We start from the raw sequence: 15,502 nt of genomic DNA, 5'->3' as shown, positions 1-15,502 counted from the left end.
GTTACATCATGTATGGCTGCAGTTGGAGTCCTGTTCATGATGTATACTGCTGTAGAAACAGCCTCAGCCCAATAGCAATGTGGCATATTCTTCTCTTCCATCAATGCTCGCGCAATCTCAGCAATTTGCCTATTTTTCTACTCAGCAACTCCATTTTGCTGCGGAGTGTATCTGCATGTATACTGTCTCCAAATACCATTCTTCTTCAAATATTCAGAGAACTCATTGGAGAAGTACTCTCCCCCTCCATCTGACCTTAGGCACTTTACATATTTCCCTGTTTGCTTTTCAACCAAAACTCTGCAATTCTGAAAGTGAGTGAACACCTCACTCTTCTCCTTCATGAAATATACCCACACTCTCCTTGTGTGGTCATCAATGAAAGTCACATAATACCTACAGCCTCCCATAGATATGGTCTTCGTAGGACCCCATACATCTGAATGCACAACATCTAGTGCATTTCTGCTCACATATCTGTTACGTGGAAACACATGTTTTGTTTGCTTCCCAAATTGGCATGCTTCACAGATTTTATGCATACCTTCCACTTTAAATTTTGGCAGCCCTGTCACAATTCCTTTTGTTTGCATAGACTTCAATCTCTGCACATTCACATGTCCAATTCTTTTATGCCATATGTTTGTGTCTGCAACAATTCCTGAACCATTTGCAAATATCGCAGCACTCATCTCAGGCATGTCTACATCCAACGTAAACATTCTGCCCACTCTGTTGCCTTTTGCAACCAGCCTGCACTTGTCTTTAAAATCTTCAACATAACATCCATCAGGGTTAAACCGAACCAGCAAACCCTGCTCAATCATCTGGCCAACTGAAACCAGATTCTTTGTTATGTTCGGTACATGAAGTACATCTGCAAGGTACTTCACTTTGCCATCCTGCATAGACAATGGCACATCTCCAACGTGGGCAATTGGATGAGCAGTGTCATCCCCTATTTCCACAAAACCTGGTCTTTCCGGGTTTTTCATCTCCTTGAACCACTCTCCATGACTCGTCATGTGCTTCGAAGCGCCTGAATCCACATACCATACATTATCTTTTTGTGCTGCATCAACATTTTCAGACATGGCATTCACAACATGTTGCATAACAAACAACCTTTCATTATCCTCATTATTTCTGCTTGAGGATGCATAGTTGTTTTGCTGCACTTTTCCATTTTGCATGTCAGCCTGCTTCTTATAACATTCTGACTGCACATGTCTAGGCTTACCACAATAATAGCATTCACGTGCATCATTATATTGCCTTTGCCAATTTCCACGGCCTCTTTGACTCCCCCTGTCTCTGAATTTTCCTCTTCCACCTGCGTGTTGTTGTTGTTGATGATTCTGGGACTGTTGTTGTTGCTGCCTGCTGCTAGCCATAATTCTGATTACCTGTTCGGCCACCTCCTTGACCGCGTCCACGGCCTCCTCTACCTCGTCCTCTTCCTGAACTCGTGTAGAAGGCCTGTTGCTCTGAACTATTTTTGCTTTGTGAAGACTGTTGGTCTTCACCCAAGTTCTTATCTTCGATAATCAGCATAGACACCAAATCTGTAAAGTTGGGAATGTTTTCCCGAGTCTGAATAGACGTCTTAAACACCTTGTATTGTGGCCTGAGACCACGTAGACAGACTTCCACCTTGTCATCATCATCTACTAACACACCAATAGATGCAAGGGATTCCACAATACCCTTTATCTTCAACGCAGTCATTCATAGACATGCTCTTTTTCTCCACAGTATGAAGTTCATTCTTCAACTGTATCTTACGTGCCTTGGTATTTGTTTCATAAAGCTTTACCAAGGTGTCCCACGCCTCCTTGGGGGACTTGGCATCCTGAATGTGCCCAATCATGGTGTCCTGTATACTAATGGAAAGCCAATACATTACTTTCCTGGCTCCTTGGTTCCAGTCTTTAAACTCTTTCACATCTGCAGCAGTCGGATTTATATCCGGTATCTCCGCCGGTGCCTCTTCATGCTCACCTTCTATGTAGTCCCAATAGCCTTTTCCCATCAGGAAATTCGTTAACCTGAACCTCCAAGCATGGAAGTTATTCTTATCCAGCTTCTCAGCCACAATCTGTGTTATGCCATCATTAGACATCTTGCTAAACACACAATTTTACCAAAAACTGCACTCTGGTTTTTCTGCACAAACTGCTGTATTTTCTGCACAGCGGTACTGTAGTACTCTCAAATGTCACAACCAGTGACTTCAATGTGCATACATACACCCAATGGCAACTATAGACCTCTTTGCAGCACCCACAGTGTCTGCACAGTCAATCTGTCTTCCTACAGTTCTTAAAACAGAGTTCTGCAGAGAATCGATGACTTACCCGCAGTGCTCGAAATCGCCTGCTTTCTGAAAAACGGAGGTCCAGACGTGCCCGAAACGCGTTTTCGGCCCGAAAATTTTAGTCCGATAGGACTGTATAGTTGCCCTATAGCTTTACTCCCGCGAAGAAAGCTCCTCAATCAGAGACCATTTGCCGGTGCCTCCCGTAGAGCTCCCGACAAGGGTGTAGTCACCAACACAATAAGGAAGAGTAGTTGAAGCTCTTGCCCTCGTACCGCTTCCTGTGGTTCTCTTGCTTGCAACTCAGCCCTTAGCACAAACCAGGCTCTGATACCATGAAAAGATGCAGGGGGGAAGAGAGCTTGAGCTCTTGCAAGCACACACACACACTCACAAAACCCTAATAGAGAACACACAAGGTGAGAGGCTGAAGTCTTCTTCTTCTCTACTCAACACTCAACACACCATATACAAGAATAAGAGTACACCTAATATGAAAGGTACTCAACCAATACATACACGGGTTCTCTATAGTGTTAACCCGACTAAATGAGCTGGCGCTATAACTATGCCAGTCTCTAGAATGGCTGTCACACAGCCTGTCATCCCACTGGCCGCATATCTCCCATGATCTCACCAACCATGCCAGTGGTGTAAGTGTGGGGCCTATCCCCCAGGCGGGTCATCAGTGGCCACCGCCTCACTAGACGAGCTCGATATCTCAACACTCACCTGTGAGTGAGCATATGGCTTGGTAGCATCTAACAAAGTCAATCCCCTGTGGAGGTAAATCAAATAATGGTGACAACCAATCTTCTAGAATAATTATTTTGTGGGCTTATCCTTGAGTGCTAGTTTTCTACACTCTGAGAAGGCCATCACATGCATATTTTGTGAAGGTGAGGGGGTCCCTCAAATGAAATTTCACGACTCCCCTGGCCACAGACTTTAGGCTCACTGACTAGATAGATTTTCCTAGCTTCAAAGAGTTCTAGCAGTGTGTATGGTTGAGGTGGGGACTCTTAGCTCTCGTCCACCATATTGACTTTATACCTTTCCCCTTTCTCGGGGTTCCAACACTCATTTTTTCTTTTTATCCTTTCAAGGCACACGTGGAAACTTGACGTAATTCCCAAGTGATCTGTAATCGTCCCTCGATGATCTGTAATTACATGATCCAAGACTTCCAGGTGTTGCACCCCCTGTCACATCAATCCCTCTGGGATTTCGTCCCTTGCCTAGACCTACCACAAGTCCTAAACCTTTAGAAATACTAGGTACCAACCCCTTGCAACCCCTAAATGCCCAAACCTTGGACACATTCACTAATCTTGTAAGATTCCTACCCCAGTCTCTCAGGATGTCCAGTATCTTCTTCCCCTGTAATCAAATCCCTCTTCAGAAATATAAAAGATCTTGTTTCTACCAGTTTTGGCCTAGAGAGAAAAAATGTTCTAGAAAGAGAATATTCAGATTTTAAATATTTTTGGATAGAAAAATACCTCATCTTATTAAAATAAGTTCCCCTAAAACATAAGTTCAAAAAGATTTTTAGAAGGTGCATTAGAAATTAAGTATAATCTGTTCAAGAGGCATTATCCTGGGGTGAAGATTTTTTTGAAATTTTAAATTAAGATTCCTATGGACCAATAAGATTCATCCAAATATAGGGAGGAGATAAATGAAGAAATAAAAGAAAAATCTCCCAAAAATGAGTAAATACTCACATAAGATGGAGTTGACTAAGGACAAGGTTAATAGTTAAAAAAGGGAGATATTTAGAAGTAATGATACATTTTTGACACCTCTGCATAGGGGAATTTTCCTCATGAAGAGGGCACCTATTTCACATACTTGAATGAGTTTTAAACCCCAAATAATGAGATATTTTTCTCTCTCCTCTCTCCTGTTTCAACTAGATCCAAAAAGTGAGCAAAACTGACCTAAAAATGGTCAAAAATTGACCAAACTGATCTGAAAAATTCTAGAATTAGTTTGCTTGGTTAGAGGCTCACTTTTTCCTATAAATAAAAGCCCTCCCCTTTGTTGAAACTTAATAGTGTTTTTGCACTACTACCCTGCCTCTCCCAAGTGCCCAAAACAATGAATTTTACTCATAATTCATTAGTTTTTGACCTTCCCTCCTCCAAAAGATTGGTGGCCACTCTTGTCTCAAACAAGAGTTGAACCCTCAAACCATCAAGCTAAAGTAAATCTCTCAAAGTCATTAGTAAGTTGGTGATTCTTCTCTTTTTACACTTATTCTATGGTTTTTATGGTTTTAAATGGTTTTTATGCTTTATGTCTTCTCTAAAATTGCAAATAATGTTATGCCTCATTACAAAAAGGCATTCCCCTCTCTTCTCTAGTAAATCCAACCATTCTCTATCCTAGGTGAATGGTTAATGATTAAAGTCAAGTTTTTATAATGTTTATCTTAAATAAGTATAAAAATGTTTACTTTAGAATAATTTCAATACTCTTGGTGCACTTTTAATTAATTTTAGAGACTTAAAATTTCAAAAATGGTCAGCCATACAAAGGAGGTTATGGTGAAATTTTTGGAAACTAGTGAAATAAATTTCATCTTTTATTATTCTAAAAGAGTAATCCTTATGGTTTCTATATTCTAAAGTATCATTCTCATGCATAGAAGATGCATTTTGATTATTTGTATAAAAGAAAATTAGTATTATTATAAAAGTCTTACTTTTATCATATTTGATTTTCATGCATAGAGGTATGCATAAAAGATTATTATTTTATTATAAAAGTGTTACTTTTATCATATTTGATTTTCATGCATAGAGGTATGCATAAAAGATTATTATTTTATTGTAAAAGGGTACTTTTATCATATTTGATTTTCATGCATAGAGGTATGCATAAAAGATTATTATTTTATTGTAAAAGTGTTACTTTTATCATATTTGATTTTTATGTATAAATGGGTGCATAAAAGATATTTTTATATTAAAAGTGTGATTTTCATCATAAATGATTTTATGCTTAAATTAGATGCATAAGAGAAATTCTTCTATTCTAAAAGTGTAATTCCTAATAAATTGGATTTATACATGGAAAGATGCATAAAGAATTTATTTTTACCCAAAAGAGTTATTCTCATCAATTTTGATTTTATGCATAGGAAGATGCATAAAAGATTGATTTTTAAAATGGAATTTATGCATAAATAGATGCGTAAAGAAATCTTATATCAAAAGAAAAAATTCTCTTGTATTCTATAAATAGATATGAGGATGTGAAACGAATCAAATAGATGAAAATAAACGAGGAATAGATGGAGATGTATGTATGTGAAAGAATGGATGTAGTTATATGTATGTGAAAGAAATGATGTAGATATGGAATGTGGATGTGGATGTATGTGAATGTGAATGAGAATGTGAAATGTGGATATGGATGTATGGATGTGAATGTGAATGTGAATGTGGATGTATGTGAATGTGAATGTGGATGTGTGAATGGGGATATGGATGTAGATATGGAATGTGGATGTGGATGTCTGTGAATGTGAATGAGGACGTGGAATGTAGATATGAATGTATGGATGTGAATGTGAATGTGGATGTGGATGTATGAATGTGGAATGTGGATATGGATGTATGAATGTGGAATGTGGGTATGGATGTATGGATGTGAATGTGGAATGTGGATATGGATGTATGAATGTGGAATGTGGGTATGGATGTATGGATGTGAACGTGAATGTGGATGTATGAATGTAGATGTGGATGTGGATGTATGAATGTAGATGTGGATGTGGGTGTATAAATGTGAATGTTGATGTGGATGTATGAATGTGGATATGAAAATGGATGTATGGATGTGGATGTGAATGTGGATGTACGAATGTGGATGTGTGTATGGAATAATGAATGCAAATATGAATGTGAATGGATATGAAGTCGATATGAGCGAATGGATGAGACGAGATGTCATGTGAATCAGAATGTGAATGAATAATATAAGATCTGAACGAATGAGATATAATGAGAAATGGATGTGATGAGACGTAATGTAAATTAAGAAAGATAGGAATGGATGTTATGTGAAGTGAATGAATCTGATGTGATGGGATGGAAAATGATGTATCTGGTCAAGAATGGATACACATATGATTTGGAATTGGATTAAGTAATATGGATTAATGTGGAATAATTTGGAAAGACGAGAGTTCAATATAGAAACTATATTTGTAACCTGTTTGTAACTGACTGTTTTATGTCAAGAATGCTGGGGAAGCATTTTAACCATCTTATGATTAAGGTCATGGGGAGACCTAACTGATCAAGTTGCAACTACTGACAGACAGTCAATGGAGGACATCTCACGTAGCAAGGTCGGCCGAGGTCCTGACCAACCTCGGTTCGATTTAAATGGTGAGCTTCCGGTACGGTGGATGAGGGACCAAAGAAGCACCTATGAGTGAAGCGCTAGGTGACCTACGAAGGATCCTAGAGGGTGCTGACCATACGGTGCTCGGGCTCTGGGTCGCCGAAGATACCCACACGTGCGTCGTGGAAGATATTGGAACAAGGAGTAAGAGTTGTTTTCTGAAACCGGGCATGGATCTGGTTGATTGACCTTGCTGGTCCTCAACGAATGAGTCCATGGCTCTTTTTATATGGATCTGTTGGTTGATCTTGCTGATCTTCAACGGAGACTCCATCTTGATTTTTATAAGTGATTATATTATCGGGTACTATGGCCTAAGAACTATTGAAAAGGCCCCTCAGTGGACAGGTGGTGAGCGTTCTGGTTGCCAATGATGCCATAGATACTCTAATGAAGGAATGATTGGAGGTAAGGACTCAACTAGAGATTTTGAGGATTGTGATCAGTGACACAATGGTTTCATTAAAGGATTGTTTTAAAGATAGCTGATGCTGAGAAAAAGGCAATTTCACATTGGGTGTGTAAGTGGTGTGACTAGTTTATGTTTGCATGAACATCCGGCTAGGGAGCCTGGGAACTCTTTTCCCTGGTACCCAGGAGAAAACCTAACCAAATTCTAAATTGGATCCCATCACTACAGTGGTTGGGCGGTTGGCTAACCTATGAGACTGGATGGGGGTTAGGCTGGACTGATGGATCCATAAATCGAGGCTCAAGTTCTGTTTAGTTCGATAGATGAAGTAAATCCCGGACAAAAATTATTCTATGGGAAAAGGATCGATGGCTGTGCCTCTCGATGAGGAAAAAAGTGTTGGTCTCTATGATCCAAGTGCAATCTTTCCCTTGATCTAACTATGGAACTTACGAGCTCGGTCAGATAAGTTCAGTTAAGTAAGGCTTTTGACTACGTTAAGGAAAAGTTATCCTGGTGGAATCGCCCGTGCTTTCCGGGCAAGAGAAGTTTTCCGAGTTCGGTTTGGAAGAATCAAGGAATTAGTCACCTGCCCGGATATCCATGGGCGAGGCCCCGAGTGTGGGACCCTGTCCCACGCAAGATGTGCTACTTCCGCTCTGCTAGCACCCCGAATCGTTGCGCGGTGGGGACAGGGATCCTACAGCTGGTATCAGAGCTATTTGGCTAATGAGGATCAACCGAGAAGCCAAATATGTCAAAAATTTATCAAGAAGCACTAAAAGGTTGTACTTGTGTGAAAAAAATTCATACAACTTGATATTCAAACTGAAATTCGTAATTTGGTAATTCGGTCTTCAGATGGAAGTACCGTAATTGTATGGAATCCCTGACTTGCTTGAGGCCTAGACATGATGGTATTTACCTTATAGTTCCAAGAACCATGACTACCCGTATATACCGAGGATATAACTGTAGCTCTTTACTGGCAGTATATACGAGTAAATCTAAGACTTGAAATTATAAGCATTAATGCTATCCAGATGATGAATTCGAATGAGGTTGATATGATTTTTAAATTCTGGTTGAGAACTGATGAGTTGATTTGGATTCTGATTGAAAAATGATGATCCTTGAAATTTGGTTGAAATGTAATAAGCTGAGCGAAACTGCAATGAGGATGAATGGGACGAGTCCCTATGATAATGTTCGTTTCTAGAATGACGTTAATGACTTCATCCAATCACTATGAGATTAGTGGATTGTGATGGCAGATTGCTTCTGTTAACTTTTGATCACTGGATGAAGTTATAAATTAAAAATCTGAAAAAAAGAAATCCCCATGGAGGACTGTTCAGATGGAAAAATTCAGTCTAATGGACCAATATTGTGTTAAAGATATGAATGAGATATTCTGAATGAATTGTTATTTTGATAATGCGTTCTATATGAGTATCCTTATCCCTTGATTCTGTGGAGAGCTGACCTATTTAAAGAACCCCAGAATTAATTGAATCAAAAATCGGGTTGAATAATAAATAAAGAAACTTAACAAGAATTTTCGTATTGATAGGAACATGGATCGAGATCGTCGTGGTAGAAATGTTAACCCCCAACTCGATGAAGAAGAGCTCGACCTGGATGTTCGTAAAACTCTTCATAGTTCACAGCCTGGACCTTTCAAGGGTGAAGGGAAAAACTTGGGCGAGGCTGTGGAGAAGTGGATCGAATCAATGGAAGAATACTTCGATGTCACCAGGTACAATGAGAAGAGAAAAATGTCTCTTGCAAGGTTGAAGATAGTGGAGACAGCTAGAGTGGCGTGGAGAAACCACTGGGAGACAAACCGTCTCGACCGAAATACCCAAACCTGGACCGATCTCAAGGCTTACCTCAGAAAGAGGTTTTGTCCCCCAGGCTTTCTTGAAATTAAGATGAATGAGTTCTTGGAACTAAAGCAGGAAAGCCAGACAATTGAAGAGTACCATCAGGCTTTTGCCCTTCTCCTTAAATATTCCCCTCAATTGGATGAAGAGTAGCTGATGGCCAGGTTCATTCGAGGAATGAACGAGCCATTGGATACTTTAGTCAAGAATGCAAAACCTATCTCAATGGCCGAAGCAGTAAGAATGGCGAAGGATTTCACCAAAGCCTTTGATGTCAAAGTCCCGCCAAAGCTAGCACCATCACCTTTCAAAAGGTTTTTATTCCCAGAAGGTGATTCCAACCTTTCTCCGCCTAAGAGATATCAGGGTCAAACCCAGGATATGGGAAGTTCCAGAATGGAAGAAACGCCAAAATCGGGGAAATCCCAGAGGTAGACCCTCTATCCAACCTGCAGTTTCAACCCAAAGTAATGCAAGACCTCCAACTCAAAATAGGGGAAGTCAAAGAGAGTTGTTTCCAAATCGGCCGTCCACTTGCAAGGCGGTAACGCTGGAAGTGATTGAAGAAGAAGAAGAAGATGAAAGAGATCATACTCCACCTGCGAGATGAGGACATCTCGCGTTTTTTAAGTGGGGTAGAATGTAAGATTCCTCCCCCAGCCTCTAAGGATGTCCAGTATCTTCCCATGTAATCAAATCCCTCTTCAGAAATATAAAAGATCTTGTTTCTACCAGTTTTGGCCTAGAGAGAGAAAATGTTCTGAAAGAGAATATTCATATTTTGAATATTTTTGGATAGAAAAATACCTCATCTTATTAAAATAAGTTCCCCTAAAACAGAAGTTCAAAAAGATGTTCAGAAGGTGCATTAGAAATTAATTATAATCTGTTCAAGAGGCATTATCCTTGGGGATGAAGATTTTTTCAAAATTTTAAATTAAGATTCCTATGGACCAGTAAGATTCATCTAAATGTAGGGAGGAGATAAATGAAGAAATAAAAGAAAAATCACCCAAAAATGAGTAAAGACTCACATAAGATGAAGAGTTGACTAAGGATAAGATTAATAGTTAAAAAAGGGAGATATTTAGAAGTAATGATACATTTTTGACACCTCTGCATGGGGGAATTCCCCTCATGAAGAGGGTGCCTATTCACATGCTTGAATGGGTTTTAAACTCCCAAATAATGAGATATTTTTCTCTCTCCTCTCTCCTGTTTCAACTAGATCCAAAAAGTGAGCAAAACTGACCTAAAAATGGTTAAAAATTGACCAAGCTGATCTGGAAAATTCTAGAATAAGTTTTCTTGGTTAGAGGTTCACTTTTTCCTATAAATAGAAGCCCTCCCCTTTGTTGAAACTTAATAGTGTTTTTGCACTGTTACCCTACCTCTCCCAAGTGCCCAAAACAATGAATTTTACTCATAATGCATTAGTTTTTGACCTTCCCTCTTCCAAAAGATTGGTGGCCACTTGTCTCAAACAAGAGTTGAACCCTCAAACCATCAAGCCAAAGAAAAGCACTCAAAGTCAATAGTAAGCTGGTGATTCTTCTCTTTTTACACTTATTTTATGGTTTTTATGGTTTTAAATGGTTTTTATGCTTTATGTCTTCTCTAAAATTGCAAATAATGTTATGCCTCATTACAAAAAGGTATTCCCCTCTCTTCTCTAGTAAATCCAACCATTCTCTATCCTAGGTGAATGGTTAATGATTAAAGTCAAGTTTTTATAATGTTTATCTTAAATAAGTAGAAAAATGTTTACTTTAGAAAAATTTAAATACTCTTGGTGCAATTTTAATTAATTTTAGAGACTTAAAATTTGCAAAATGGTCAGCCATACAAAGGAGGTTATGGCGAAATTTTTGGAAACTAGTGAAATAAATTTCATCTTTTATTATTCTAAAAGAGTAATCCTTATGGTTTCTATATTCTAAAGTATCATTTTCATGCATAGAAGATGCAATTTGATTATTTTTATAAAAGAAAATTAGTATTATTATAAAAGTATTACTTTTATCATATTTGATTTTCATGCATAGAGGTATGCATAAAAGATTATTATTTTATTATAAAAGTGTTACTTTTATCATATTTGATTTTCATGCATAGAGGTATGCATAAAAGATTATTATTTTATTGTAAAAGTGTTACTTTTATCATATTTGATTTTCATGCATAGAGGTATGCATAAAAGATTATTATTTTATCGTAAAAGTGTTATTTTTATATTAAAAGTGTGATTTTCATCATAAATGATTTTATGCTTAAATTAGATGCATAAGAGAAATTCTTTTATTCTAAAAGTGTATTTCCTAATAAATTGGATTTATGCATGGAAAGATGCATAAAGAATTTATTTTAACCCAAAAGAGTTATTCTCATCAATTTTGATTTTATGCATAGGAAGATGCATAAAAGATTGATTTTTATTTCAAAAGTGTTAGTCTCCTTAAAATGGAATTTATGCATAAATAGATGCATAAAGAAATCTTATATCAAAAGTAAGAATTCTCTTGTATTCTATAAATAGATATGAGGATGTGAAACGAATCAAATAGATGAAAATAAACGAGGAATAGATGGAGATATATGTATGTGAAAGAATGGATGTAGTTATATGTATGTGAAAGAAATGTAGATATGAAATGTGGATGTGGATGTATGTGAATGTGGATGAGCATGTGGAATGTGGATATGGATGTATGGATGTGAATGTGAATGTGAATGTGGATGTATGTGAATGTGAATGTGGATGTGTGAATGGGGATATGGATGTAGATATGTGGATGTATGTGAATGTGAATGAGGATGTGGAATGTAGATATGGATGTATGGATGTGAATGTGAATGTGGATGTGGATATATGAATGTGGAATGTGGATATGGATGTATGAATGTGGAATGTGGGTATGGATGTATGGATGTGAATGTGAATGTGGATGTGGATGTATGAATGTGGCATGTGGATATGGATGTATGAATGTGGAATGTGGGTATGGATGTATGGATGTGAATGTGAATGTGGATGTATGAATGTAGATGTCGATGTGGATGTATGAATGTGAATGTGGATGTGGATGTATGAATGTGGATGTGAAAATGGATGTATGGATGTGGATGTACGAATGTGGATGTGTGTATGGAATAATGAATGTAAATATAAATATGAATGGATATGAAGTCGATATATGAGCGAATAGATGAGATGAGATGTCATGTGAATCAGAATGTGAATAAATAATATAAGATCTGAACGAATGAGATATAATGAGAAATGGATGTGAGGAGACGTAATGTAAATTAAGAAAGATAGGAATGGATGTTATGTGAAGTGAATGAATCTGATGTGAAGGGATGGAAAATGATGTATCTAGTCGAGAATGGATACACATATGATTTGGAATTGGATTAAGTAATATGGATTGATGTGGAAAGACGAGAGTTCAATATAGAAACTATATTTGTGACCTATTTGTAAATGACTGTTTTATGTCAAGAATTCTGGGGAAGCATTTTGACCATCTTATGATTAAGGTCGTGGAGACCTAACTGATCAAGTTGCAACTGCTGACGGAGAGTCAATGGAGGATGTCTCATGTAGCAAGGTCGGCCGAGGTCTTGACCAACCTCGGTTCGATTTAAATGGTGAGCTTCTGGTACGGTGGATGAGGGACCAAAGAAGCGGCCTATGAGTGAAGCGCTAGGTGGCCTGCGAGAAGGATCCTAGAGGGTGCTGACCATACGGTTCTTGGGCTCTGGGTCGCCGGAGATACCCACACGTGCGTCCTGGAAGATATTGGAACAAGGAGTAAGAGTTGTTTTCTGAAACCGGGCATTTTGACCATCTTATGATTAAGGTCATGGGGAGACCTAACTGATCAAGTTGCAACTACTTCAATGGAGGACGTCTCACGTAGCAAGGTCGGCCGAGGTCCTGACCAACCTCAGTTCGATTTAAATGGTGAGCTTCCGGTATGGTGGATGAGGGACCAAAGAAGAGCCTATGAGTGAAGCGCTAGGTGACCTGCGAAGGATCCTAGAGGGTGCTGACCATACGGTGCTCGGGCTCTGGGTCGTCGAAGATACCCACATGTGCGTCGTGGAAGATATTGGAACAAGGAGTAAGAGTTGTTTTCTGAAACCGGGCATGGATCTGGTTGATTGATCTTGCTGGTCCTCAACGGATGAGTCCATGGCTCTTTTTATATGGATCTGTTGGTTGATCTTGCTGATCTTCAAGGGAGATGCCATCTTGATTTTTATAAGTGATTATATTATCAGGTACTATGGTCTATGAACAATTGAAAAGGCCCCGGAGTGGACAGGTGGTGAGCGTTCTGGTTGCCAATGATGCCATAGATACTCTAATGAAGGAATGATTGGAAATAAGGACTCAACTAGAGATTTTGAGGATTGTGATCAGTGACACAATTGTTTCATTAAAGGATTGTTTTAAAAATAGTTGATGCTAAGAAAAAGGTAATTTCATATTGGGTGTGTAAGTGGTGTGACTAGTTTATGTTTGCATGAACATCCGGCTAGGGGGCCTGGGAACTCTTTTCCCTGGTACCCGGGACAAAACCTAACCAAATTCTAAATTGGATCCCATCACTATAGTGGTTGGGCGGTTGCCTAACCCATGGGACTAGATGGGGTTGCCTAACCCATGGGACTAGATGGGGTTAGGCTGGACTGATGGATCCATAAATCGAGACTCAATTTCTCTTTATTTCGATAGATAAAGTAAATCCCGGACAAAAATTGTTCTATGGAAAAAGGATCAACGACTGTGCCTCTCGATGAGGAAAAAAGCGTTGGTCTCTATGATCCAAGTGCAATCTATCCCTTGATCTAACTATGGAACTTACGAGCTCGGTCAAATCAGTTCAGTTAAGTAAGGCTTTTGACTACGTTAGGGAAAAGTTATCCTCGTGGAATCGCCCATGCTTTCCGGGCAAGAGAAGTTTTCCGAAAGTGTTAGTCTCCTTAAAATGGAATTTATGCATAAATAGATGCATAAAGAAATCTTATATCAAAAGTAAGAATTCTCTTGTATTCTATAAATAGATATAAGGATGTGAAACGAATCAAATAGATGAAAATAAATGAGGAATAGATGGAGATGTATGTATGTGAAAGAATGGATGTAGTTATATGTATGTGAAATAAATGATGTAGATATGGAATGTGGATGTGGATGTATGTGAATGTGAATGAACATGTGGAATGTGGATATGGATGTGAATGTGAATGTGAATGTGGATGTATGTGAATGTGAATGTGGATGTGTGAATGGGGATATGGATGTAGATATGGAATGTGGATGTGGATGTATGTGAATGTGAATGAAGATGTGGAATGTAGATATGGATGTATGGATGTGAATGTGGATGTGGATGTGGATGTATGAATGTGGAATGTGGATATGGATGTATGAATGTGGAATGTGGGTATGGATGTATGGATGTGAATGTGAATGTGGATGTGGATGTATGAATGTGGAATGTGGATATGGATGTATGAATGTGGAATGTGGGTATGGATGTATGGATGTGAATGTGAATGTGGATGTATGAATGTAGATGTGGATGTGAATGTATGAATGTGAATGTGGATGTGGATGTATGAATGTGGATGTGAAAATGGATGTATGGATGTGGATGTATGGATGTATGGATATGTAGATATGGATGTATGGATGTGAATGTGAATGTGGATGTGGATGTATGAATGTGGAATGTGGATATGGATGTATGAATGTGGAATGTGGGTATGGATGTATGGATGTGAATGTGAATGTGGATGTGGATGTATGAATGTGAATGTGGATGTGGATGTGGATGTATGAATGTGGAATGTGGGTATGGATGTATGGATGTGAATGTGAATGTGGATGTATGAATGTAGATGTCGATGTGGATGTATGAATGTGAATGTGGATGTGGATGTATGAATGTGGATGTGAAAATGAATGTATGGATGTGGATGTGAAAATGAATGTATGGATGTGGATGTACGAATGTGGATGTGTGTATGAAATAATGAATGCAAATATGAATGTGAATGGATATGAAGTCGATATGAGCGAATGGATGAGATGAGATGTCATGTGAATCAGAATGTGAATAAATAATATAAGATCTGAACGAAAGAGATATAATGAGAAATGGATGTGATGAGACGTAATGTAAATTAAGAAAGATAGGAAAGGATGTTATGTGAAGTGAATGAATCTGATGTGATGGGATGGAAAATGATGTATCTAGTCAAGAATGGATACACATATGATTTGGAATTGGATTAAGTAATATGGATTGATGTGGAATAATGTGAAAAGACGAGAGTTCAATATAGAAACTGTATTTGTGACCTGTTTGTAAATGACTGTTTTATGTCAAGAATTCTGGGGAAGCACCAGATGGCAACCAGAGAAGGAGAAGGACGGAGACAAACGCATAAAGG

Source organism: Cibotium barometz, chromosome 47 (assembly GCF_041138505.1).
Source record: "Cibotium barometz isolate CiBa-2024 chromosome 47, ASM4113850v1, whole genome shotgun sequence".
In the NCBI taxonomy this organism is placed as follows: Eukaryota; Viridiplantae; Streptophyta; class Polypodiopsida; order Cyatheales; family Cibotiaceae; genus Cibotium; species Cibotium barometz.
Note: the sequence above shows the minus strand (reverse complement) of the source record.